The 26,508-nt window shown below is 40.1% G+C and overlaps 1 long non-coding RNA gene across 2 annotated transcripts; it reads left to right on the top strand.

The window, feature by feature from the left end:
* The first annotated feature begins 1,116 nt into the window (after positions 1–1,116).
* LOC131342283 (uncharacterized) lies at positions 1,117–22,078 on the top strand. 2 transcript variants are annotated; one of them, XR_009203013.1, is made up of 3 exons: positions 1,117–1,353; positions 17,855–17,940; positions 18,689–22,078. It is a non-coding gene; the product is annotated as an uncharacterized LOC131342283 (long non-coding RNA). The 2 variants fall into 2 exon arrangements; XR_009203012.1 differs by lacking the exon at positions 1,117–1,353 and adding an exon at positions 4,411–4,537.
* Positions 22,079–26,508: the final 4,430 nt, after the last annotated feature.

The raw sequence follows: 26,508 nt of genomic DNA, 5'->3' as shown, positions 1-26,508 counted from the left end.
AGATATGAAACAGGCTTGTGGACCAGGCAGCAGGGCCCCACCTGTGTCAGGTGTGGTTGAGCCTTGTGCTGTTTCCTTGATTCCAACACACACACACACACAGTGCACAGGTGTTTAGCCTAAAGCCTTAACCCTATTACAGGTGAGGCTTGTAATCTATTCCACCCACATGAAACCTCCAAGTAGTTTTGCTTTGAGCTGTCAGCCTCAGAGTCATGAATCCAAGTGGTTTTAGAAGCTGGTTTAAGCGTGAGTTTATAAGAATGTATACATTTTTACTGGGATGAAATGGGTTAACATTTATATACATTTTTATATACACCTAGTTAGCAGTTTATTAGGTACACCTATATTTTTTATTGCACAGATGTAACATGGAGGTCACTTTGGAGGTATAGAATTACTGACTGTAGCCCATCTGTGGCTATGTTCAGTTTGTCAGCCTCCTGTTGCACGGACCACCACCGGACCTTCGCTGACCAGATATTATGTGGGAGGTGGATGATTCTCACCACAGCAGTGATACTAACATGATAGGTGTTGGGCCATGATGAAATAAGTCTCTGGAGGTTGACTGAGTGATGTACGCTGTTCTTCCAACAGATATTCCTTTAACTGGTGATGGTACTGGAGAGCGCTGTGTAACACATTGCTCCAGAATCTTCCATACATGTTCAGTTGGATTAATATCTGTCGAGTCTGAAGCCCATGGTCTATGATTTATTTCGTTTTTTTCATCCATTTTCATCACAACCATTCAAATTACCATGCCCTGTGGATGGAGGCGTGGCCATCCTGGTAGAGACGACACCCATCAGGACCAGAGGTTAAACACGCTCGTCTACAACATATGAGGATAGGTTTGAGGATCTTATGTTGTACATATGTAGTACAGAGAGAGCAGGATGGATGGTTAGGATGCATCCTGTCTGTGAACCCCTGTGCACTCTCCCAGAGAAGGAATGCATCCTCGGCATAAATACACACACTCCCATCGCTTTCTGCTTCCTCAAGCATCTGTACAGCAGCATATCTCTGTCCTGTCTCCCACACACACACACGGGCGTATCAGCGGAGAAATGCCTTTCTCAGCGTTTAAACCATAAACAGCTACCATGCATAAGTATTTACCCCCTTAAACTTTTCCTCATTGTGTAGTGTTAACATAAATGAACATTATTTATATAATACTTCATGGATCTACACAAAACTGTCCTTAATAGATAAAGATAAATACTCACTGTTGTTGCTGTGAAACCTGTAAACTAGTTCAGGTGCAGCTGTAGTTGCCATCAGAAAGGACATAATTGGGTGAAAGAAGTGCAATTAAAGTGTCACATGATCTCCAAAGGGGTGAGTACTTACTTATTCAAGCCACTGCAGTGTAGGTCACTTTGTAATCATTCATTTAGTGATTATAGCTGTCTTTCTCACACACACACAGACATGTTAATGGTATAACGCACCTTAATGATGAATAGAGCTGGGGCATTAAAACACTGTGCCTGGTCTACATATGTGTAATATCAAATTTCGATGGCGGGTAACATGCCACAGACATGCGGATCGCTATAAAGATGTAGTCACGCTAAACATTTGCAGTTCACGTCGCCTTGGGACATAGGCGGGACCGGAAAATTGGTGAAGGGGAAAAAGACCCCCATTTCAAGGCAGTTAGCAATTTAGCCATGACAAAGCATTTTTGATGTGGCTAGCAATGTTGTGGTGAGAATGAGGAAATCCCGGTAAAGAGTGCTGTTATCTCTGGTCGTGAGTGATGTGAAGTTCACCAAAGATGAACTCAACATGAAGATCCTGAAACTGTTGATTATGGAGAATTTCATTCGCATTGAAGTCATTGATCATCCAATTTAGTCTATTTATCATCTAAAAAATAAAAAAATAAACTACAAAATAAAAAATCACAAACTTTCCAACAGAAAGAACTGTTTTATATTTAATGCACACATAAACAGTATTAAATCAATGCAGTGACAGTCTGTATGTTAAATACAAATACAAGTCTGTATGTTAAGTAAAAGTCTTCAAATCATGTAAATATTTCACCCTTGACGCACACTGCTGAGAATGTGATTACCTAAAACTGGAAGAGGAGGACGTCCTAATTTTTATGCTCGTTTCTCGTTTTTACAGTCTTCGCTGTTTACAGTAACAAAAGAAGACGCGAGTGCGGTATGTGTGCTCTCACGTGTTTCTAGTGTCTCTACATCTGTGCTCTCGTCCATCTGTGAGCTCAGTGCCACTTGTTGCTTTGTGCTTTTGTGTGTGTTTATGTGTGTGGAGGGGCGTTAGCAGGAATGTAAAGGAAGAGAATGGAGGGAAGCAGACACTTTGTGACAAAAGCAGGACACATTCCTCAACCCTCCCTTCCTCTTTCTCTCTCTCTCTCTCTCGCTCCCTCCCTCCATGGGAAAATCAAACAGGTGGTTTAGGCCTGTTGGAAAAGCTGCGTGGAGTGGAGGTGGCCTGTACCACAGCCTGTTTGGTGTGTGTGTGTGCTTTAGAATGAAGCTCCAGTGCTTAGTGAAAGAGAGCCACTCTCATTACCATATCAATTCTGGGAACAAACCTCAGCTACACCCTCACCGGCCGCCCATATGGCGTGCGCTTGGCAACCAGAAGAGCCCCCCCCCCCTTCAAATTCATTCTCATGTGCACACACACATTCCGATACACATATACACATGAAGCATATGCTATATCTTTACACCTACGAGTGGCTTCAACACATGAGGAATCAAACACACATATGTATGTACACACACATAGTGGCATCACTCCTCAGCCTTTATTTTTATATTAAAACACAGGTGGTGGGACCACTGATGGAAGACTTAACTCCTGCGTTCGGGTTTGTGTGAGGCCTGGACCACACACAGTAATAATCAGCCTCATAGTTCCTGATGCTGCGCTTTTCAAGGATGTCTCGCCATAGACGACTAGAACTTCGAAACAAACCCATTATACAGACTTATTTACAATCTTCTTACGGCTCGCTAGTTTGTTTTATTGGAGGCTATGCGTGTTATAATACTTGTGAGACTAAGTCTCACGCTCACAACCACATGCCACACAGCGATGTTTTCCACTATTACCCAATGTATTTTCACCCAATTTAGTCAGAGCTCATTTCCATCACCTCCCTAACGCATGCCTCTTTCATGACGCCAGTGACCAAATCTTTTCAAATTGCTGCTCAGGTAATATGACAGACTGGCAGAATGGCTATGATTTGCTGTAATTGGGGTTGAGGAAAGCCATGCCATCACCCATTGGGGCAGAGATGTTTGTAGATGGATGTGGCATACACAATTACAAGTGACATCATTTCGTAAATTCGGCCCAATCGATACTTAAGAAATTATTTTGCGTATATGTGCTCCAGATGATACCCAGCATGGCCTCATGCTTATGAATTATTAATTGTTGGAGGCTGACACACTTTGCTGAGACTTACCTCATTGCACCAGGTATCCTCTGATTGTAACTCAGTATCAGTGTGAAGAATTAGTGTAGCCCTTGCGTCACAAAGAAAAAGAAAGCATTAATTTCTGGATCTGGCATTATGGTGTGTTTTGCAATTTAGTAAAACTCAGCTGGCAGTATATATGCACCAGTGTCTGTTGGATATTAGGTTATATGAATGGATTATTCAGACTGACCAGAACTTAACAAAAACAAACCCACAGGGCATCTGGATGACCATAGTGTGCATCACGGCCTGGATCCCATGGGATGTGAACAAAACAAAGTCACACCAGAGAGAGTTTTTACAAAGTTTTTACATGTTGATATTTTTGGAAATAGATTTCTTTGAAAAATAATAAAAACTAAAAAAAAAAAAAGAAAAAAAAAGAATAAAAAAATAAAACCTGGAAAGAAATAGATTTATAAATAAATAAATAGCACCTAGTGTGTAATCTGAATACAAATACATATACAAATATTAAAGAATGTTTTTTTCTCCAAAAGCATATTAATATTATACAATACACTCCCTCCAAGTTTTATAAAAACCCCTCTCTTTTATGAGTGAAGGCCCAAAAATAAAGTGTGCTTCCTGTTTGAGCGTGCCTCACTTTTACATAGTCCAGCTGTATAACTACAAATACAGTGTGATTTCACATCTCTCTGTCTCTCTCTCTCTCTCTCTCTCTCGTGCACTCTTCTTTCTGTGCTTTTCCCTCTTCCCTCCCTCACGCCCTCGCTCCACCCTTCTAAGTGTTATTGCTGAGAAAAATGTCTTGACGCCCTAGCAGGTGCAGGACTGAGTCATCCTCCCTATTTTACACACCGCCTGTGTGTGTGTGTGTGTTGACTCATTGTGGCCGCTGAAGGCATTCTCTGTGACGTTTCACCACAGCAGAAATCACAGGTACATGTTGCAAATGACCAGTCAACCATTCCTCCGTCTTCCCACCGGCCCAGCTGTCTTGAGTGTTTACCGTTACACACACACACACACACAAAACAAACAGCATGACTCTTGAGTTTCCAGGATTACATTCTCCACCGAGTGAGTAATTGTGCGTGTGTGAGTGTGTGTGTGTATGTGGGGTGACTTTGACGCTTCACACAGCTGTCTGTAGCCTCTGGAGAAGAACAGGCTGTGTGTCAGCATTAACACACTCCTGTCACACCTGACCCAGGCTTGTATAGTATTTCAGGATACATTTATCGTAAATACATATTTAATATTCAACATACTTCTTTTGTCAGTTTGATTTGTAGAAAGGAACTTGTTTCACCATTTGGATGTGGTTAATTAGTGTTGGAATTACTTTGTTCCTTTTATTATTTCTCGTCCTTTTCTAGCAAACGGGATGCTAGCTAGCGGAGCTGCGTTAAGCTCTCACTAATACAAAACTGAAGAGGTGACAATTGGGGCAAGAAAGCAAAGCAACACTAACTGATGGATGCTTATAGAGGCTCTGCTACTTGTAACAGAATACCAGCTGATACTAGCTGTCATCCTTAAGAATATCATCATTACCTTCGTTAACAGATAAAAACAAGATGCATTTACAAAATTTGTCATTTCGGTATCTTTAAAATACAACTTTATTTTTTTCTACAGTATTTTCTAGATGGATCTAATATAAATCTAAACCTTAGGAACTTAATATTAGCAAAAAAACAGCTGTGGTTTTTTTTTTCTCTGCTCTGAATCACAAGCTTTCCATCCACAAGCAGAACCATATGTCCTTAAACCAATAATTCTGCATCTACTAGTCTCTGTTCGGACAATGTGTTTCAGGAGTGGAAAATAGTCATATTCAGAGCTCATATTCATCTAACTTCACACACACACACACACAATCTACACACATGTATAGGCCCCAGGTCTCCACATCTGTCACCAGTTAAACCCACCCTCTGACGCCATGCGCATGATGAATTCGTCTTCATTCCGAAGCATACATTTAGTGATCCTGTAATAGAAAGAGTCCATGCAAAAAAAAATAATAATAATATTAATAATTTGGCCTGTGATTAACAATGAATATTGTCTCCAGCCGGTACCTATATTTAACCAACTTTTGGAAAGAGAAACGATGTGCCATATCTCATAAAGGCATAGAAGCGCCTTAGCAGATGGTAGATCTTTAGAAACAAACAACATAATAAAAGCAGGAATGAGAGAGAGAACAGGAGGGAAAAGGGAGTTGAATGAGAAGGGGTGAATGAATGACCAAAAGTGATGGAGAGGGAAACAAGAGCTTGTCTTTCTGTATGGTCCTCTGATGTAGAGGCTTCTTCACATGCTAATGGCTCATTTCTTTAGCCACTGCGCTGTTAACATAACAATGGTGCCGAGAGGGAAGGAGCTAAACTCCAGCTTTCTTTGGGAACGAAACCTAGCTTTTCTTCTGGACAAAATGCTCTTCCTCCTTTGTGAGCGCCTTGAATGCGGTTACTGGCAACTCGGCGTTGTGATCAAAGACTTCACTTGAAATGAGTTCGAAATGACCCAGGTTGTAGAGGGGGGATAAAGCATGTTTTTGACATACCAAAGACATAATCGAGTGGGACATCGAGCTAATTATCTGCATGTGAAAGAACCCATATCTGTGTGAGTGTATGAGTATATGGGGGGTTGTTAGTATTGTTATGATTATAATTATTTTGCAGAGCGTGGATTATTACAAAACGTGAAATATTATCAGTACGCCGTACTACAGATATGTCTCTTTATCCCAGTATTATGGCTCCTGCTTGAGGTATACTGATTACAACCTGAAAGGTATCGCCGTCTGTCCTTGGTTTGTCCTTGTGCGCTGCTCTGTGATAAATCTGCTTAATTTTCATTTCTTTTCTATGTGACCTCTAATCGTACCACACACAGATCCCTGGTGTCTCCATGGTGTCTCTGCGTCTTCGGAAACAGGCAGATTCCTAAAAGCAGGGAATTGTGGAAGGTCCTTATCTCAAGTAAACAGAGGTGCTGTCTTGACAAGTGCCACTGACTTTTGTAATTAGCCATTGTTCTCTGAGGCTCTTGTCCGTTATGCTTTCGGAGAGAGCCATGAATAGGGAACAATTAGCGCTTCACTTAGCCCATTAGCACCTCTGATACCCCCTCACCCCAGCTCTGGACAGGTCCATGTGTGGAAGTGTGAAGTCTCAAGAGATTTCTGGTATTCGAGAGAACTTTATAATGGAAATTCCAACAATCAACGCTTATATGAATCATGTACTTTCATAGAAATGTGAATGACTTAGTCAGAGGAAGTTCTTTGTACGTTTTGTTGCAACGCTCAGCATTTTCGAAGAGACAGCTTATAAACATGTTAGTGTTGCAGAAGTTCATGGATTCCTTTAGAAGTATTAGTACATCTGTATTGCTCCTATGTTGCCAAATGGAATAAACAACCTACGTCGGCACAATTTTCGTCCGCTGCCCCGTGTCTGTCAACCACAGACGAAAAAAACCATTGTAACACTTTGGATTTTGTGTTTTGAGTCAGTGTTATTATGATCATAAGCATGTATGTATGCTGCTTTTCTGTTCTTTTCTCTGTACAGACATTTAAAAGTCTGTGGTCAGATGCTACAGATGACAAATGGATCGTTGGGGGAAAAAAAAAAAAACCTATTCCTTATTCATTCCTTATCCATTCACTATTCATTATTTATTCGACACAGAGGTTTTATGCACGGCTCTACCCACATTTCAGATATCACCATATGTGAACGTCACACACACACAGCCTCATTTCAAGGGCTTCCTCCAGGCCTTCTTCCAAGCCAATATCCTACATCAATGAAAAGACAAGAGTAAAATAAAGCATGTACTTATGTTAAGAGAAAGCATGCAGCAGTAATTTTTTTAGGGCAGAGTACAAGCACATGTTTTTGGTGCTTGTCAGTATTGATAAAGATACCAAAATGAATATCTTGCGTCTTCATCAATCACAGAACGTTTCGTTTAGTTCTGGTTATGTTTGTCTGGTGTGTCTTAAAAAGAAAAAGTCACATGACTCTCTTGTTATCAAGCCCTGATAGTGGCTGATCATCAAGAAGCTGTTATTTTCACCCTCCTACGATTTGTAGCGTTGGTTGCTGATGTGTGCTAAAAGACCTCATGCTGAGTTTTATGTTTAAAATGTTTTATCTGGATACTGGTATTGTAGGAAGACGCTGTAGTTCCTTGTGCCAGGCACATGTGACTGTAACCATCAGTCACCATTAAACTATAAACGAGTCAACCACTGTATTCGTAGTATAGCCCGAGCAGTTCACACTGACTATATTCCCCTAGCCATGTTAGCACCTAGTCTTCTGAAGTGACACTTGCTATTGAAATGTTAATCACCATTTCCCCAGTCGCCGTTTGCCGAGACAGAAGAATACTGGTGGTGTGATGCTTTTAGCATGTCATGGATATGGATACAAATAGTAGCATATGCTTTAAAGCAGGGGCTCGGAGCAACCCTTTTCACTGAGAATTTCTGAAGATTATGGAAACCCAGCCACGGAACGTTTCTATTGAAATTAACACTAGCTTGTTTTCAGATTTAAGTCATATAGGTCTACGACGTAATGAAATATAATCATTTTGATAATGGTAATTGGAATTTCCAACTGTACACTGTAACAAAATTTAAAAAAATGACAAACCCAGCTTTAGAGTGTATTTAACAAACTTTAGTGGAGCCTGAGGCATTATAAAGTTCCCAAAGAATTCTCTCTGTGAAAAATTGGGCTCAAAATAGCCCAGATCCCAAATATAGATGTGCTCAGTTGTTTCCTTAATGAGTCAGTGTAACGATCTTAATGTGGGTAAGACATGGGTGAAAACCGAACGCAACCATCTAACTTCAGAAAGCCGCTGGAATTGCTTTAGCACATGTGATGTAAATATGTAGAACACACACACACACAGGCTGCTGGGAGCACATCACACATCACACATCAGACATCTGTTGCCGCAAGGAGACAGACGGAGATGCACCGTGGTGACCAGGCAGCTCCATGGCGACAGCAGGCTGTCCTTCTGGTGCCAGTGTGTTTTTTACAAGGCAGGGAATAACAACACACAGCTGGGAGTGTGGGAACAGCTGCCACTAACATCACTACGCCCTAAATCTCTCTCTCTCCATCCCTTTTTTCTCTCTTTCCTCATTCTCTCTCTCTCTCTGTCTCGCTCTCCCTTTATCTCTCTCTCTCCTTTCCTCCCTCGCTTCAGGGCTCCAGACTCACTGGAGCCGAAGCTCCAGGCTTACTTCCTCTCCGCAGCCTTCACTTCCTGTCATTTGATGGGACTTCCTGCCATGCCTCTGTGATCAGGCCTTGAAGAGGCTCCTCTCTCCGAGGTCGGCTTCCTGCCGTACGGACAGCTGTGCAGATAATTCCCACTTTCCGCTTTGCTCAGGGAATTCTCCTATTTTCGTTTTTTACACACTCTTGCAGTAATGTCTTGTCCTTTTTTTTTCTTCCTCTCCACTTTGTTGTTGATTTTTCCATTTTCCTGCAATATGTAGCAAGTGACCTGGGTTCAGCAATCTCTGTCAAGTGTGTAGAACCACAGCAGCGCATGAACCAGAGGCCATTTCCAAACGTGTGTTGACCGCTGAATGCTTGGCGTATTTTAGTAAAGATTTAAACATGCAAATGGCCAACACTATTTCAAAATAGTCTGGGAGAAGTTAGGACAGAAGAAGTTCCTCTCATACTCCGGGTGTCTATTCTATTCTTTTCAGCAGGCCGCAGCTGGCTGTCCGGTTCAAAGTTTACGCCACTTTAAAGCAGCAAAACTGTTATTCTATATTTGGCACGTACAATAGCACAGTCCCATCTGTGGTAAATTGGACATATTGGGCTGGAATGCTGAAGATGGGGAGGTCAGCAGCTCTGCAGGAGGCGGGCACTGAACAGGACGCAATGTCCAATTTGTGTGTGTGTGTGTGCAAGAGGTAACCCAGACAGAAGAAGAAATAAAATGTGTTTGTATGGAATTTCTGTAATATGCACTGAGTTTGTCTGTAATTACTCTGAGGCACAGTGCTGTAGTGGTTAGTGAGAGATACACTTGGATGTACATTCCTCCACATGGTCCTCACACACACAGACACAACCTCCCACCATGTGTTGTCCTGCTGTCCCTCTGCTGTGCCCATCTGCTTCCTAGGGCTGTGTGTCTGTGAGCCAGTGTGTGCGACAGCAGGAGCGTATGAGGGACACGATGAAGACTTGGCATGTGGGAGATCTAGCTGTGAGGAATTTTGTTTGAACTCCCCAAACACACACCATCACAGACACCAGACACAAGGAGCCATTTGGGACAGTCATATGTAGTAAGCGTCTCAAGGGAAGAACGTGAATCGTGTATTATATAGTTGACTAAACAATAGGGATGAATTACTGATGAGAACTAATTACAGAGTAGGATTTTTCTATATGCTATGAGAGGTTTTGTACGTGTATAGCAGGGCCCGAGAAAGGCATTACTCGTTCACACCCTCGAGCCAATCAGCAGATCTTTATAGCTCACTCTCAGATAATAATCTGTCATTGTTATTTACACTCCCTTAATTATAACATCAGTGTTAAAAGTGAAAATAGGAGCTCAGGAATACATTTAAGCGAACAAAAGTGAATGTAAATATTTGGTCTTCGTGATTCAGCTGACACAAATTGAAAATAGCTCTTGCCTAGTGGAGATCTTATTAATCTGTCTAAATTAAACAGCCCAAAATGTCCTTATTGCTCTGTTTGTATAATATACAGCCCCGGGGTCTGTCCAGTGGAGAAAGAAAGTACAATAGAGGAATGTGGAGGCTGAGATGGAGAGACTGAGAGAAAGGGAAAGTCAGGGATTCCATTTACACTGTTGTTCAGTCATAAAATTGGACCATAAAGAATGAGAACAATTATTACCGTTCAATCTCATAAAGGCATGTGGTTTTTTTGAGATGTAACTCGAGACAGTGGTGGAGACTAGATGCCTTGTTTTGATTTTCAGAACAAAAAAAAAAAAACTTTATTGCATTTGGATTGAATGAGTCAACCTCTTTTTTTTTTTATAGGCCAATCACACTGTGTACCTCATGAGCAATAAGGGATTGATTTAAGATTCATTCTGGTACAGTAAACCATAGCTCCAAAAAAACCACATCCAAAATCAGAAAGGTTACAAAATAATTGCAATATGTCCCTGGAGAAACTCTTTATGCGCATGATTTATGATTTGGTTGAAAGTTAATTGACGAAAGCCATGCCTCAAAAAGAGTGCTTTTGTGCAGAAGTTAAAAAGCGATGTTGATGTACATATGATCGGCAAACTCCTTTCACATCAACAGTGCAGTGTAGAAATATGCAGAAAACATTCGTTCGCCTCTTTTGGTAACATTTTGATTATGGCAATCTTTTAAAGATTGTCCAAGGCACAACGTGGCAATAATTATCATCACTCATTTAAGTCTGTATGCACGCAATAATCCTTATAAATCTGGAAAATAAAATTTTAAGCAAACATGTATTCAAGTATGCAGCAGAGACAGCACTCAGGCCTTTAAATAACCTAAATAACTCTTTCTTTTTTCTCTCCATTCTCCTTCCAGTGCCTCTCTCTTTCTCACACACACACACACGCACACACACACACTGTGTGTGTGTGTTTCGGGAAGCATGCCTTCCCCAGCTGTGTGTGCAGCCCCCTCTGTGAGGGTTTAGGGCAGGCCAAGCTCACAGCTGGCCAGACATCGTGGAGCCAGTCGACAGGCGCATGGAGGGCCGCCCGCCCAGGCCTCTTCCTCTGCAAACATGCCCAGGTGTGGGGCCTGATGGCTGGCTTCTGATGTGTGTGTGTGTGTGAGAGAGAGAGGGAAAGAGAAAGAGAAAGAGAGAGAGAGAGAGGGAAGGGGGGTTCACGGCTGGAGGGGATGGGAGGGTGGAAGGATGAGAGGGGGGTATTCCCACTGAAGCTGTGTCAACAGTGACTGAAGGAGAGAGTTCTTGTGGGGGCTGGAGGCAGTTTGCAGCGATTAAGGCTGTATTGGAACCACATTGTAGCACAATCGCTCATGCTAATCCCAGCAATCAGGCAGACGCTTTTACAGACGTTAAGAGAAGAGAGAAGAAGAGAGGACAAGAGAGAGGGAAACATACTTGCTGGAGTTATAGCGTAACTTCAGTAGTGATGTAGAGGGTGAATATTTTTTTTTAAGGAGGGTTATATTTTTCTAAATCATTTTTATATTGTCCAAGAACTACATGATTAGTTGAAACCAATTGATTAGCTAGCTAATCTTTCTGTGAAGCACCTTGCTCTTTTATAAAGGTCATCAGTAACAGATATCTAATATCATGACAAACATAAAGGCAGAGGGCAGATTTACAAGGAGGATGATCTTGCTTTCTTATTTTATGTAAAGACTGGTCAAGAACATCAACCTAGCTAGCTAATCTGCCTGCTAATGAACCAACCCAAAACTGCCTAGAGATCTAGTAAAGCACTTCTTGTCATATATTATCACTATTGAAGGAGATACTAGTTAATGACACAAATACAAAAGGGGCAGATAAGAGATTTTATGTTTTATGAGGGGGATGATCTCTCTCTCTCTCTCTCTCTCTCTCTCTCTCTCTCTCTCTTTTTACCAGGAAGTTTGCATCCCCACTCAAAACACAAAAAGAGAAAAAAGGTCCCTTGAAGTTTTGGGAGTTTTCTTGATACTTAGTTGCACAGTTAAAAATGTATGAGGTCATGACTGAATGAATAAAGAAACACATTTATGATCTCATCATGGCCTTGGGGAGGACACACTGGTCAGATGAGATAACATGCAGCCAGAAGTGACTAGGCCTTTGAACAACTTTATCTGCAGCCCAGATGCACATGCACCCACACACGCTAATGAGCCGACCTAAAGATGTCTCTTCAGATCTGCCTCGTCTCAGACTCCCCGAAACTCTCACTCTTACTGTAGCCTGTTTGTGGCAATACAGCGCTCCAAGTGGTGGACAGAGGAATTACACTATCATTTGACCTGAAAATCACATCTGGAGGAAACCAGTAAACCTGGAGGGGTTAGGCACCAAACTTATCCACTACACCACTGCACTGCCCATTCAGATGTGATATAAATTTCTTTTTAATATAGAATTATAATTTTTTTTTAATTGTCAGTGAATTTGAAGCAAAAAAAATGTTTTGTCCCTGTCACGTTCCCTAGGTCTTTTATTTAACCTCCAAAGGCACACACTCACACACATTTTACTATCCTTGTAAGGTCCTTCCATTGGCATATTAATTTATGCAACACTACCATCTAAATCGAACCATAACCCTAACCTCAGCAACCAAAATGAAATCATAGCTCTATTATTATTATTATTATTATTATTATTATTATTATTATTATTATTATTATTGTTATTATTATTATTATTAGTAGTAGTAGTAGTAGTAGTAGTAGTACTATTAGTAGTAGTAGATTTTTTATACTTTTCCTTACTGTCCCCACAGACCTGTTCCTGTCCTTTGACGTATAAACATATCCACACCCTCTCCTACCATTAGGTGTTTGCAGAATCAATGGGCTTTTGTCTTGATATTAAGACATGACAATGTATAGAATTTGTGTATGATACAGTCAATGTTACCAGTGTATCACTGTTGAATTATAGACATCTCAGGTCAATGGTACAGTGGGATGGTAAGCAGTGAGAAGAACATATGGGTGGCACACATAATGGCATACTGTGGTACTTCACCCAAACGTGTTGATTCGGACAGAATTAGATGTACACAGCTTCTGTCAATGTGTCTCTGTTTTCGTTTGCCCACATTCCTGCTAGTCAGCAGTAACCACAGAACCCGTATTACGGCGAGTCTGTCCTGAGCGGCGCAGCCTAGCACATTCGAGCTGTCTTCATGTTCTGACAAATGTGTTGTTTTTGCAGAGAAGAGCACTCACTAATCCAGCTCTGAAAGCTCTATTTACGTTTATTACAGCAGGTGGGGAGAAGGAGATTGTGTTTGCATCACCTAGAATTTCTCAGCGTTTCACCGCAGGATTCAACAATGTGGGGTGTGTGAGGCCCTCTGCCTGCGCCAGTTTGGCTAAGGAAAACACACAGAAGGTGTCAAAATATCCATGACATAGAGGGGGTCTGTGCGTATGTGTCCTCATCACATTCCTCTATTTGCTATTGTATGGGAATGTGTGTGTGTCCTATAGTAACAGTGAGGATGAATTGACACTCACCTGTACATACAATAACAAAATCTAGGTCAGTGGAAAGCCTATCGCTGTTACTTATGTTTGCTCAGTACATATCCTAGCCCCGATCAAGTCAAACACACACACACCCACACACACTCGCACACACCACTCACGTCTTCTCATAGCGTGTTTGAACAGCTGAATGTTGCACCACCTTGTTGCTGTTTACACTATGAATGCAAGGCAACTGGCCGGCCATTCAGCATTCACGGGATGCTTTTGGCTTTTATAACGAGCAAAGTGTAAATATATCCATGTTCACAGATGAACAAAGAGCCATTGATTCACCTGAGTTTGTTCCTTGCTATTACATTTAAAGCAATAGCCTCCAATCCACCAGGTGGTCCCACAGTCATTACCTGCAGTGTTATTTTTAAATATACAGGCCAGTTTAAAGGTACAGTTTCCTTAATCAGTGTTGATTAACTTAGAATATATTTCATATCCAAACAATTATCACTAGATATTATTAATATTCCGAGCACATGTTGCTCAGCATGGAGTTTGTCAGTAGTGTTATTTTGCTTGCTAGCTCTTAACTTTATCCAAGATCAGATGTTAGCGACTGTGTTATTAGATCTACTAAATGTTAGCCTACATGTTAAGGGCAACATGTAAGGTCCATGAAATATAAAATCTGTAAAATACCTCCCTTGACAACTTAGCTAGCACATTTCCAAGTGCATGCTAATTCCACAGGTTTGGGTGAGTCTGTGGTCACTGTAACCTTAGACTCCTGCACTTGGCTGAGAGAAGTGAAACCCAATGTGTCCTTCTGTTGTTGTTAGCCCATCCACCTGAAGGTTGTGCATTCAGGGGATCTTTTCTGCTCACCATGGTTGTAAAGAGTGGTTATTTCAGTTACAGTAACCATTCTGTGTAAACTCTAGAGATATCTGCCTGATTTTATGCACTGGGTTGCTACGTTATACGAACCGACATCAGTTTATTCACCTAACGTACAAATACACAAGAATTTCACTTTCCAGATAAGCACAAACAAATACATAGAATGTGCCACAGGCGTGTAAACATAGAGATCAACAAAAAGTGCTTCAACAAATATTGTCCATTATACAAGAAATACAAAAAGGAAAGCCACATACAGTACAAAACAAAACAGAAACCACAATCACCATGTCTGTTGAAGGTGATATTTGCTCTTTTAATATTTGTTGTGGATAAAAAAAACAATTCATGTGGTACTTGTTATTATAAAGCCATACAGTTTATCTGAAGGGAGTTTCTCAAACGGATAGGTCCCTGGGTGTGGTATATGGAGATTTTTTTAAGCTTGCTGATGTCTTAGCTCTGATGACATGCAGCTCCTGAAACAACAGCTGCTGCTGACTAGGCAATGTGTTCAGTTCCCTGCAGTCTGGCCTTTAAACCGGAGGATGCTGAGCTGAACAACACCGTTACTGATGATGATACAAAGCTCTCGACGGTGGATATGTGAAACTGAGATAGTCGAGAGACAGCTTCCAGGGCAAATACAGGCAATGATGAACTTTTCTGATTATGACTGTTGGGTTTGTTTCCTATTTGAGGTCTTAGATGTTAATACCTAGATATTTGAATGACTTCTCCTTACGGACTGCATGCTTGTTGGTTTCCAGGAGATGATGGGTTCGAAAGATATATTTCTATAGCTTTTGATAAATTACAATCTAGAAATATCAGTACATATACTGATATAATGTTATATATTTTTTATTGGCATTTTGCATAATATTTCACTACACTGCACCAGGCATATGATTCATTTTAACTGCTGTATTTCTTTGTGCATTTGTTTATGAATGATTTGATTAGTGCATGTGGATGACCTCATCTTTACAATCTAATCTAATCTAAGCCCTCCCTCCCCCCAAAATGTTCATAAATGTAGTGTCTGCATGCTGAGCATGCTGGGTAGGAAGATCACGCCTGAGATGTCTCTGTTCAGGCAAATAGATTTGTCAGCTATATTTTCTGGCTGCGTCAGCACATATTACAGCGTTTGAATATAGACTGTATTCTAATGTCAGACTTTTGATTATAAGGTGGTAGAGAGGCTTGGCTGAGAATCTGTAATTGTGCTGCAGCACACTGACAATTTAGTTTGAGCCTGGTGAGACAGAAACAACATAATGACCTGGGCATGGAGATGAAGCATTAACACACACACACACACACACACACACACACACACTGCTGGGCTACTGTAGTGTAAGCAAGGCCACAGCGATGACAAGCTGCTGATATTTACTACTATTTACTGAAGACCATGGGGGCCATTGACACACATCTGGAGTCTAGACTCACTGGCTCTTTGGACCAGGACCCACCCTTTCTCTCTCTCTCTCTCTCTCTCTCTCTCTGTCCACTGTTTGTATAACCGCCTGTAATTACCCCAAGATCTTTGTGATAAAGGACAAAGAAACGGGAGATGCATCCAAAAAAGGGCACAATTGTTCAAATACTGCAATTTGCAGAGAATAGGAAGTGTGATTAGAGGATCCTTCATGCATATTTACACACAAACACACACACACACACACACTTTAGGACAAAGTTTTGACTCATACATACAAAGACAAATTCCTTCAATCACTGTATATGAATCCAAACACCTCTCTCTCTCTCTGTCTCTCTCTCTCACACACACAAACACACACACACAGAGGGAAACAGAGCACTAAAACTTGACACTAGTTTATTTTACAGACTCTCCAGCTCTCCTGCATTTGATTTTCTCTCAGTTTTGTTTTCTCTAAACCATGCGGTGCCATTTGAAGAATATCTTGGCTTGGGCAATGGAGATTAAGTTTTCTCCTTCTGCAATAAGAATACATTTTTATTGTACAATATGATTACTTTTTTCGTTTTGATGGTCCGCATAAAACTATTTTGTAAACCATCCGCCTAGTTTATTTTCATTATCTACCCTGCAACTTCTGGGACTTTGTTTTATCCCAGTAGGAATTGGCTTAAGGGTTACCGTTAAACATGGTTTATCAAGATCTACTGGTTTTTAATGGTTTCCATGTCAATCCAGATGTAACTACATAATCAGTCCACATTCCTTGTGTATTGCATATCATGTTATTGGATCTTAATGCAGTAGAATTTCTCAGTAATTTTTTCCATCTTTGTTGGGAATAAAGCTGTTGCTAGGTAGCTTGAACTATATTTTCAAGTCCCTGATAATAAAATGAGTGTATTGATTTAAATTAAGGATTTTTCTTTTATAAATGAATAGTTTATAATTTTCTACTTTAATCAGTGATGCTATACTTCAACTTTTATCAGAGTATTTATTCAATGCAAATATTTGCTTTCCTTATGATTTCTGAAGGAAAAAAGGAAAACATACCGCTATTTTAAAGTTTCCCAGAAACAAGAAACCAATACAAAACATATGGTATAATCAGCAGAAAAAAAACCCAAAAAACTTTCCATCTTTCTTGGATTCCAGAGTTGATCTGGAGAAGGCAGTGTATGACATCTGGCAGAGTTATAACAGATATGGCAAGAGGAAATGGGGAGGCTGTGTATGTTACAACTCAGAGGATCCAAACGCTGCGCCTGGGATATGAAATGGTTTGGAGAGAGTTATAAAGGCACAAAGGGAGGGCAAGTTATTAGAGAATAGTTGGAAAGGTAAACGATACCCGCTATTAATATTAGTGGTTGACCGATATGGGTTATTTCATGGGCAAATTTGTAAGGAAACTGTCCATTGCTTGCCCATGGCCCAGTTATCCACAAATTTGTCAGGTTGGAGTTACTGCATTGTAGAGCCCTAGAGAGCTCTTCACTATGCAGAAGCCTGTCAAGGGTGTACAAGGCCAAGCATTGATCATTGGGCAGACAGAAGCTCGTGTCACTATGTATTGGTCACTCATTCGTCAGGTAGAATGTCCGCAATGCTGCAGTCAACACTATGACCACTACAGCCTTTCTTTTATTTCTGCCAGGCATTCCTGGGAAATTCTGAATGTCTGTCATGACCTTTTGACGTAGGAGTCATTGCTTTTAAGACACAATTTATTACTTTAAAATTATGTATAATCTCTTATTTTCTGTTTTTTCTCTTCTAAACGCAACATGACGCTAAGTGCTAGGATGACAGCCCCTAATAAAACTGTCAGGACGGGTCACATGTTGGCTATCTGCCACTCAAGCATCACAGACCACCACAGAGGTAAAGGTCAGATTTAATCAGAGCACAGCCTTGCACTCCCAGCATGGGTTTATTTCAAACTAGTACATTGCTAGTACAAACCAGGTAAAGCAAATGGACTGCGTTTCCCATTATGAGAAATATTAGAAACCAAGAGCAAAAATTTCAGAAGTTAGTCTAATATCACTTGCTGGATAACTTGTGGTACATTAATGCAGTCTTAATGAGAGGAAATGCACAGTATAAGTCACAGTTTTTGTTGCAGTCAAATATCAGGAGTATTATGGCTTTGTACTGTATTGCCTTTAGGTGTATTTGTTTTATATATTAATTGTACCAGGTTTAGTCTATGAAATTTATGTTTGAATTATTATTATTATTATTATTATTATTATTATTATTATTATTATTATTATTATTATTATTATTATTATTATATTAAGTGTTTGTTTTAATAAGTAAGTTATTTTAGTAAAATTAAATTAAAATTACTTACTAAATTAAATTTTAGTAAGTACTCAACTGTTAAGCCAAATCTTGTTAATCATAAGTTTTGCAGATGATAGTAGTAGTTTATATATATTTTAATATTATATTAAAATATTAATATTTAAAAAAAAAAACATTTTAAATTTTTTATATTTCAATTTACTATTATAATATTATATTAAAATATTAAATATATAAAAATATCAATCTATTTTCATAATACTTTTTATTTTATTGTATTTTATTTATTAATTTAATCTTTCATATGGCATGTGTACAGTGATGAAGCCACCACTGTGATGGATCCTCACTCACACCGCTTTCTGTGGATTGTCACCATGAGCATCACCTGAGACGGCAGAGCTGTAGTTTTTACATCACTCAGGCAAGTTGTGTCTATCCACCACACACACGTTTACAACAGGGTGTCAGACGTACAGGCACGATAAAGGTTCTCTTATCTCACCAGAAGAAACTGTGTTCTGAATTAAAATGGTCTTGTGCAATGTAATTTAAGAGATATTTTTGATATTTCTCTGCTAAGTCTCTGTTTGTCCACCTGGTGGCGAAATAGAGCGATAAATTCATAAGCTGATCTTCAACAATGTAATTCTTCATTAGCAAGATATAAATGTAATTCTGTAATTAAAAGATTTTATTTAGGTATATAACAGGGAATAGGGTGAATACTTTTTAATGCACTTTTGGGTGTCATTTTAAAGGACAAAGACGCCAGGAGCTATAGTATTTTGTGTGCGATTTGGGGGTTTTGTGGTAAAATACTTGCGTCACAGCTCAGAGATCACTGGTTTAAATCTGGCTTGTGCCCACACTCCATACTGAGTGATGTAAAAGGTGAGTGGGCAGCTGCATGGGAGTGGTGAGAAAGGCAATATGAAAGGGATTTGATGAGGAGCAAGTGGAGATGAAGGATGTGAAAGGGGAGTAGAACAGTAGTTTGCACTTAATTTGTTTTTGCATAAATGTCTGCTACTTCTCTCCTCCAGGCCAGCTTTTATATGCACTGCCTTATGCCATCTCTTCTCTTCACACTTTCCCATTCCCAGCCTTCTTGTGCGGGCTCTCTATCCCTCCTTGCCATTTTTCTCACAGGCATCTTGTGTGTACACTGTTTACACTTGTGCATTGGCGCCCTCCAGCATGTGGCAACTTGTCTATGGCTGCTGGCTCTGGTGCCCTCCATCCACCTTGCACCTGCTGCCTCATCTACAGCTACTGGCACCCTGCATCTTGTGTGTGCCATCTTGTTTACAGACACTGTGCCCTCCAACCACCTTGCATATGAAGCAATTGCCTTTCACTCACCTTGTTTTTGAGTCCTGTGTGGGTTTTGAACCGATCACAAAACCTCCAGCCCATGCTCACTTACACCAGAGACCAAGGCACTAACCACTACACTATTGCAGGAGCAGACAACTTACTGCTGCTTATGGGACTTTTGTCTTAATAAGCACTCAACATGCTTCTGAAGCAAAAGCAAGGACACCAAGACTCAACCCAAGGACCTCACAAACCAGACAGCATGCCAACTAACCACTACACCACTCAAGGTCTAGGGTGATGATTGCTTATTGGACTTTTGTCTTGATGAGTGGCTCAACATGCTCCTTTTTAAACGGTCTAATTAACCCTGACCTAAAGCTTTATTTAAAAAAATAAGCTTAGACAGGGATCTTGCACACACCCAAGCAATGAACAAACAACTGTGCAATCCAAAGCCAGTGCTCATCCATATGAGCCACAAGAACTCACGTTAACTCGTGCCTTTAAACACCTTTTCACCTTGGTCTAATTAACCCTCACCTGAAGGCATTCACAAAAGAAAGAGTTTCGTCAGACAGACTTGAATCTTCAACCTCATACACCCAAGCCTGTAGCACTAACCACTACACCACAAACATACCTTAGGGTTATGGAACTTTTGTCTTCATAAATGTCTCAACATGAGCCTGAGCTAAAACAAAAACAAGCACACCCAAACCAAGGATGTCATGCACTAAAAGTCACTTCACTAACTACTGCAGGATAGAAAAGTTCTCTCACCTATTGGTCTTTTGTCTTAATAACGTGCTCCAAGTGAGCATGAGCTTAACCAAAAGACACAGATTTGAACTAGGGCCCTCACACACACCTCAGCCATAACCACTACAGAACAGTTGGCTAGTTGCTTAATGGACTTTTGTCTCAGAACCCTGAATGAGGGCGCAGAGACTCAAACCACAGCCACCACACACCACAGCCCATGGCACTAACCACGCAACCACAGGTAGTGATGCTGCATTCTGGGCTTTTGTTATAATAAGTAGGTCATTGTGGGTCTGTTTATACCATGGAAATGAACAGAGCTAAACAAAGTGTTCTGTGAAGTCTAGTAATATTTTATCTTTCATCTAACCAAAGACATAAAGCATCAAACCAGAGACCTCACCCACCAGAGCCCACGGCCTTACCTACTACACCACAGAAAGTGTTGTTGTTTACTGTCTGCTCAAAAATTACAGGTGAAACACTTGAGGGTAGAGGAACAGACTGAGGTTCATCCATCCATCCATCCATCCATCCATTTTCGATAGATAGATAGATAGATAGATAGATAGATAGATAGATAGATAGATAGATAGATAGATAGATAGATAGATAGATAGATAGATAGATAGATAGATAGATAGATAGATAGATAGATAGATAGATAGATAGATGCTTTATTCATCCCAAAGGGAAATTCACAGCTTCCAGCAGTATCCACAAACACAGGTAATAGATAAAATAGGAAGGAATATAACAAAAATACCCAAATTAGGGTACAAAAATATAACAAAAAAATATATCAAATAACAAAAATATAAAATATTACCAAATATAGCAGAATATAACAATATAATAAAATATAGAAATAATTTCTAAAATACCCAAATTAGGGTACAGAAATATAACAAAAATATATATCAAATAACAAAATATAGAATATAACAAAAATATATCAAATAACAAAATATAAAATATTACAAAATATAGCAGAATATAACAATATAAGAAAATGTATCAGAAAAATACTAAATACAGAGATTTAGGAATAAATATGGAGAATGAGATGAAAAACAAGTCATGTGCAAGGCAAGTGTTTAAGGTTACAGACCTATTTGATGTGCAAAAACTGTTATGTGCAAAAACTGCGTGTTTATGAGTCCTGTGCAAATCTCAGTTTATTGAGAGTTCTGTATAAACCGGAGTGTATTGTGTGTAGTGTGTGTTTTATTGTGTTTTATTATACTCGCTATATTCCTAATTAGGGTCACAGGGATCTGCTGGAGCCTATCCCAGCACACATTGGGCGAAAGGCAGGGGTACACCCTGAACAGGTCGCCAGTCCATGGTCGAGGTTCAGTCCTCCACTAACCAACTCACACCAATCTACTACCAGAGCTGTTGGAGTAGATATCCTCCGGCTAAATATGCGTTTGTTGATAGAAGCCAGACCCATGTGCACTTGCACCTGCTGTTTAAACCCAACACAATCAGAGCTGAATTAAATGTTTGTGAATTCTCTGTTGAACACTGTTTCTTTCTTGTTCTGAACAACAATAAAATAATTTCTTGGACACACTGACAGAGCTTCCATGTCTTGTTTATAATTGCAGGTTTCTGCTACAGGGAGAAATGTTTGGCCCTTAATTTTTCTACCTTGAGGCTTATCATGGCATCTGCGTGGCTGAAGCGAAATAAGCACACTCATTATTTGATGTCTTTTGATGAAAAAACAAACTCTGAGTAAAATTAGTGCTTGATCTACATGATTAATCACTAATATATACAGTAGATGGTGTCATGGGAAATCGCTGTATTAAAAAAATCAATACATTCAAAGACAAGGGGGTTTAAGATCAGAGTTTATTGAAAATGCAAGTCAACAAGTCACTGCAGAAGATGTCTGCAGATCATCTGAATCAGTTTTTATGCTTAATCTTTTACACATCAACATCAACATCTTCAATATTCAGACACCTGCAAGGTCGTTCTTGGGCCTTCGACAGATTAAAAACATTCCTGATTGGACCTGACGGATTAAACACTAATCACACTCAAATCAAAGTAACACAACCTTAGCATCCTGGGTTCGAGTCTTGCTCCTGCTCACTGTGTGTGTGGAGTTTGCATGTTCTCCCCATGCTTGGGTGCTCTGGTTTCTTCCCACAGTCCAAAGACATGCTTCTAGGCTGATTGGAGTCTCTAAATTGCCCATAGTGTGTGTGCCCTGCGATGGGTTGGCACTCTGTCCAGGGTGTATCCCGCTTTGATGCCCGATAACGCCTGAGAGAGGCACAGGCTCCCTGTGACCCGAGGATAGATCGAATAAGCGGTACAGACAATGAAATGAAATGAAATAACTATCAGGTTATCTATTTGGATTTAAAATCTAGGAAGTCAATAATGACCATTTCACATTATGTCGCAAAAGAAGGTGCTGGTTTCGTCCAGCTTTCACAGCGGATCAGACAGCTTACTGTTTGAATAAGAGTTTGTTGCCCATCAGAGTGTTGTTGTGTGTAACATTATGTAACGTTATGATAAAAAGGGAAAGATGACTGGTCATTTTACTGTCTGTATTCTACAGACCCTTGCTTTAGGTCTGAGTGAAAGGTTTTTTATCCAGAATAAGGAAGAATGTATGTGAAAAGTCTGGCTTGTCACTTATCTTCTAAACAGGAAGATTAATCTGCCGATACTGATAATTAAAGATCGGTCAAATATCAGTCTATATATTTACCCTGGTTTATATAAGTTGACCACTAATTATTATATTAGCATATAGTATTTGACAATTTGTGCTACTGATGGAGCATCCTGATGCCTAACATTGGAAAATATAGAAAACATTTGCATCCTATTAGAAATCTCTTAAAACAATAGGAACCTTTACAGTGTGATATTATACACCATCTGTAACCAGCAGCTTTTCATTGTCTTTTTATATTCACTGATGGACTGAGATATACAATATTAAACACACGCTATACATAATAAAACAGTAATCCACTAGTACCACTGCCTTCCCTGACTATATAGCCTAAGCACATTTTAAATATGGAGCATGGAAGTGAGAGACCGAGTAAGAAAGAGAAAGAGGACCAGGCATCACTAACAGGCCTTGGATTTATTTCTACACACTTCTTCTCTCCCTCCTTTTTTTCCATGTCCAGTCCTTCCCACGGCATAACGAACACGATGCTTTTATGACCCAAGCGGCCCTCGCTCCTTTCACCCAGCTCTCTCTAAATGGCTCTGTTCAGCCTTCGCTGTTAAACAGCTCATAAAAAAACAACACTGGCCACACAGTGTGTGCACACACACACACATACACACACACACACACACACAGAGACACATATATACCCACTCTAGAACATGAATATATTATTTACACAGCCCCGAGTGAGAGAGACAGATATATAGATCAATGTCTACAAAGTTTACACAGAATAAACAACTGAGAACGTGAACTGAGTGACAGTTCTGAAGGTGGAAACACCTTGCTGAAGAGAGACGTTAGAGGAAAATGGTCAGACTGGTTCGAACTGACAGGAAGGATGAAGTAAATCAAATAATCACTTGTTGCAGCCGTTATAAGTGCTTTTGTTCCTGTTCAGTTTGCGAAAAGAGTCTTAAACAGTTTGTATCACAGTATCGGCCCTTTTAACAGATAAATGCTCAGACACTATTCTATCTCACTTGTTAATTACTTAATAAAAATGTTTTCAAATCTTTCGTCTGCGTTTGTTTTAGAGCAGCTTCATTTCTTTGTTTACTTGTTTGTTTCTTTCTTTCTCCCTCTCTTTCTTTCTACTGCTCTTGTCATGTTACAGTGGTGTTGCCCTCCGTCTTTATTCCTCTCTGTACCTCTTCCCTGTACAGAGCCCAGAAACCTGCAGCTCATATTGCAGGTGCTGTAACCGGAGTGTTTATCCGTCCTGGTGAAAAGAGACCTGAAGTGTAACACATGTCCTGCATTAGTCACGTGGACGGGAAGGCCGATGTCCAAAACAAGCGGAACGACGAAAGCAAGCTGTACAGGAGTCGTCTAAGAGCACAGCAAAAAGAAAACGGTTGAAATGCGGTATTGGTGTGAATCGTACCGTGTTCTGATTTATGTGATTAGTAAAATTCCAGTTTTAACAACAGTCTCACCGCAAGTGTTATGATTATGCGTATGACATCATTAGCAGACATGGTTTAATATATGAGGTGAAGATGAAAAGAAGGTATGTGAGCCAATTCATCAGGATGCAACTGGAAACACAAATCAAATGATGGGCTACTGATCAGTAGGTTATGAGTTTGGATCCCAGCACTGCCAAGCTGCCACTTACTGCTCCCTGGATCAAGGCAGTTAACCCTCGACTACTCAGTTAGATAACTATAACTTGCTCTGTAAAAGAGGATATGGCAAATGCCCTAAATTTAAGCATGAGCCAGTTAACCAAGTGCCTGTCAGATCAGTGTGGGATCTATTTCGAAATATACAAATGATGGGGGTAAGCAAAGCCTGAAATGTCAGCTACTTGACAATAATTTAGCAACACTGCACTCCTAATTGTGCTGTCATATGGAGTCACGCATCCTGTAATGAATAAACTGTTTAACCACACTCTTGCTCATCTCATGTCATTTTTTTAAATTATACATTACCTTTACATTTGATTAGGTATAATTCTGAATATTTGCTATAAAAATAAGATCTTGCTGATGCCTGGAGATGAAACCTTGGGACAGTGTGATTCCTACCTCTATTAGCTCTCAGAGCCGTTCCCATTTATTTTCCCACCAGGTGTAATAATATTCATATTGAGCTAAATAGGGCAGTACGAGCGCACAAGGTCTAAGTAGGCAAAGAAAAAATGACATGGGATATCAGCTTAGATTTGCCAAATAGCACATATTTGAATCATTGGGCTTTGTGAAGATGAATATTTTATGAAGATAAACGTTTGGATATTACGCATTGTTTCTGTGGAGGAGCTGCCACTGGTCAAATTACACGAAAATACATAACAGGTTCGGGTATTGAATGAGACACTGCAAAAAAAATATTATCTGTGGACGGGATGTTCACATTATTATGACCAGTTATATAACAAATAGAAAACAGAAAGAGAAGTAGGTGACACTAATAGCATGAAGTTAGAACTCTAAATAAACTCTACAGTTGCCAATTATTGCTTATACACGGACATATCATGTATTAGCTATAAATTAGTAGGCTTTAATGCTTACGTTTTTACCAGGAGGTTCATTTTAGGAACTTTTGGCTCTTAATAGATGCTTCATTTGGAGAGTTAGATTATCAAAGATTTACAGTAATAGCTTCGGTGCCAAAGCAACCAGAGCAGGAGATTGTTTTGGAGTGTGGACACAGCACAGCCCCTCACTGTGTGTGTTTGGGTCAGAGCAGCGAGGCAGAACCGAGAAGAACCCAGAACACAGAAGGAGCACCGAAGCGAATCAGCAGAAATGAAAAGGCCCCCTGTTTACTAATGCTTTAATCTAGAGAGAAGCTAATCCAAATCAAATAAAACGTTTCCTCGCTGCCGAGTCCGATAGACCACAGACAATAAAAGCGAGCAGCTCTCTGAGGTGACTTTACGGTCACTCTCGACAGCAATAACGCATTGAACCTGGAGTAAATGTTTACAACAATTATGATTTAAAGCCAACAACAGTATGAGCCCATGTTTGTTATACGTCTTTGATGAAGCAGCCGTGCTGAGCAGATTTACAGTTACAGTATCAGAGCCAAAGCAACCAGGAGGAGGAGGAAGATGAGACAGTTGTGGAGTGTGTACTCAGTAGAGCCTCTCACTGTGTGTGAGTGTGTGTGTGTGTGTGTTTAGGTCAAAGCACAGAAATGGCACAGAAAAGCCAGGAATCTAACAGCTGAGTTTGATGGTCTGTAGAACACGTCATGGTCCTTCAGGCTGCTTAGAGATACTTTGTCACACAATGTTTTAGAAGAGCCCAAAGTGAGCAGATGTTTCTAGAAACAAAACTGATGTTTTTCACAGACTGGATTCTGATTAGTCACAC

Source organism: Hemibagrus wyckioides, linkage group LG21 (genome assembly GCF_019097595.1).
Source record: "Hemibagrus wyckioides isolate EC202008001 linkage group LG21, SWU_Hwy_1.0, whole genome shotgun sequence".
NCBI lineage: Eukaryota > Metazoa > Chordata > Actinopteri > Siluriformes > Bagridae > Hemibagrus > Hemibagrus wyckioides.
This window is presented reverse-complemented; position numbering and strand designations above follow the sequence as displayed.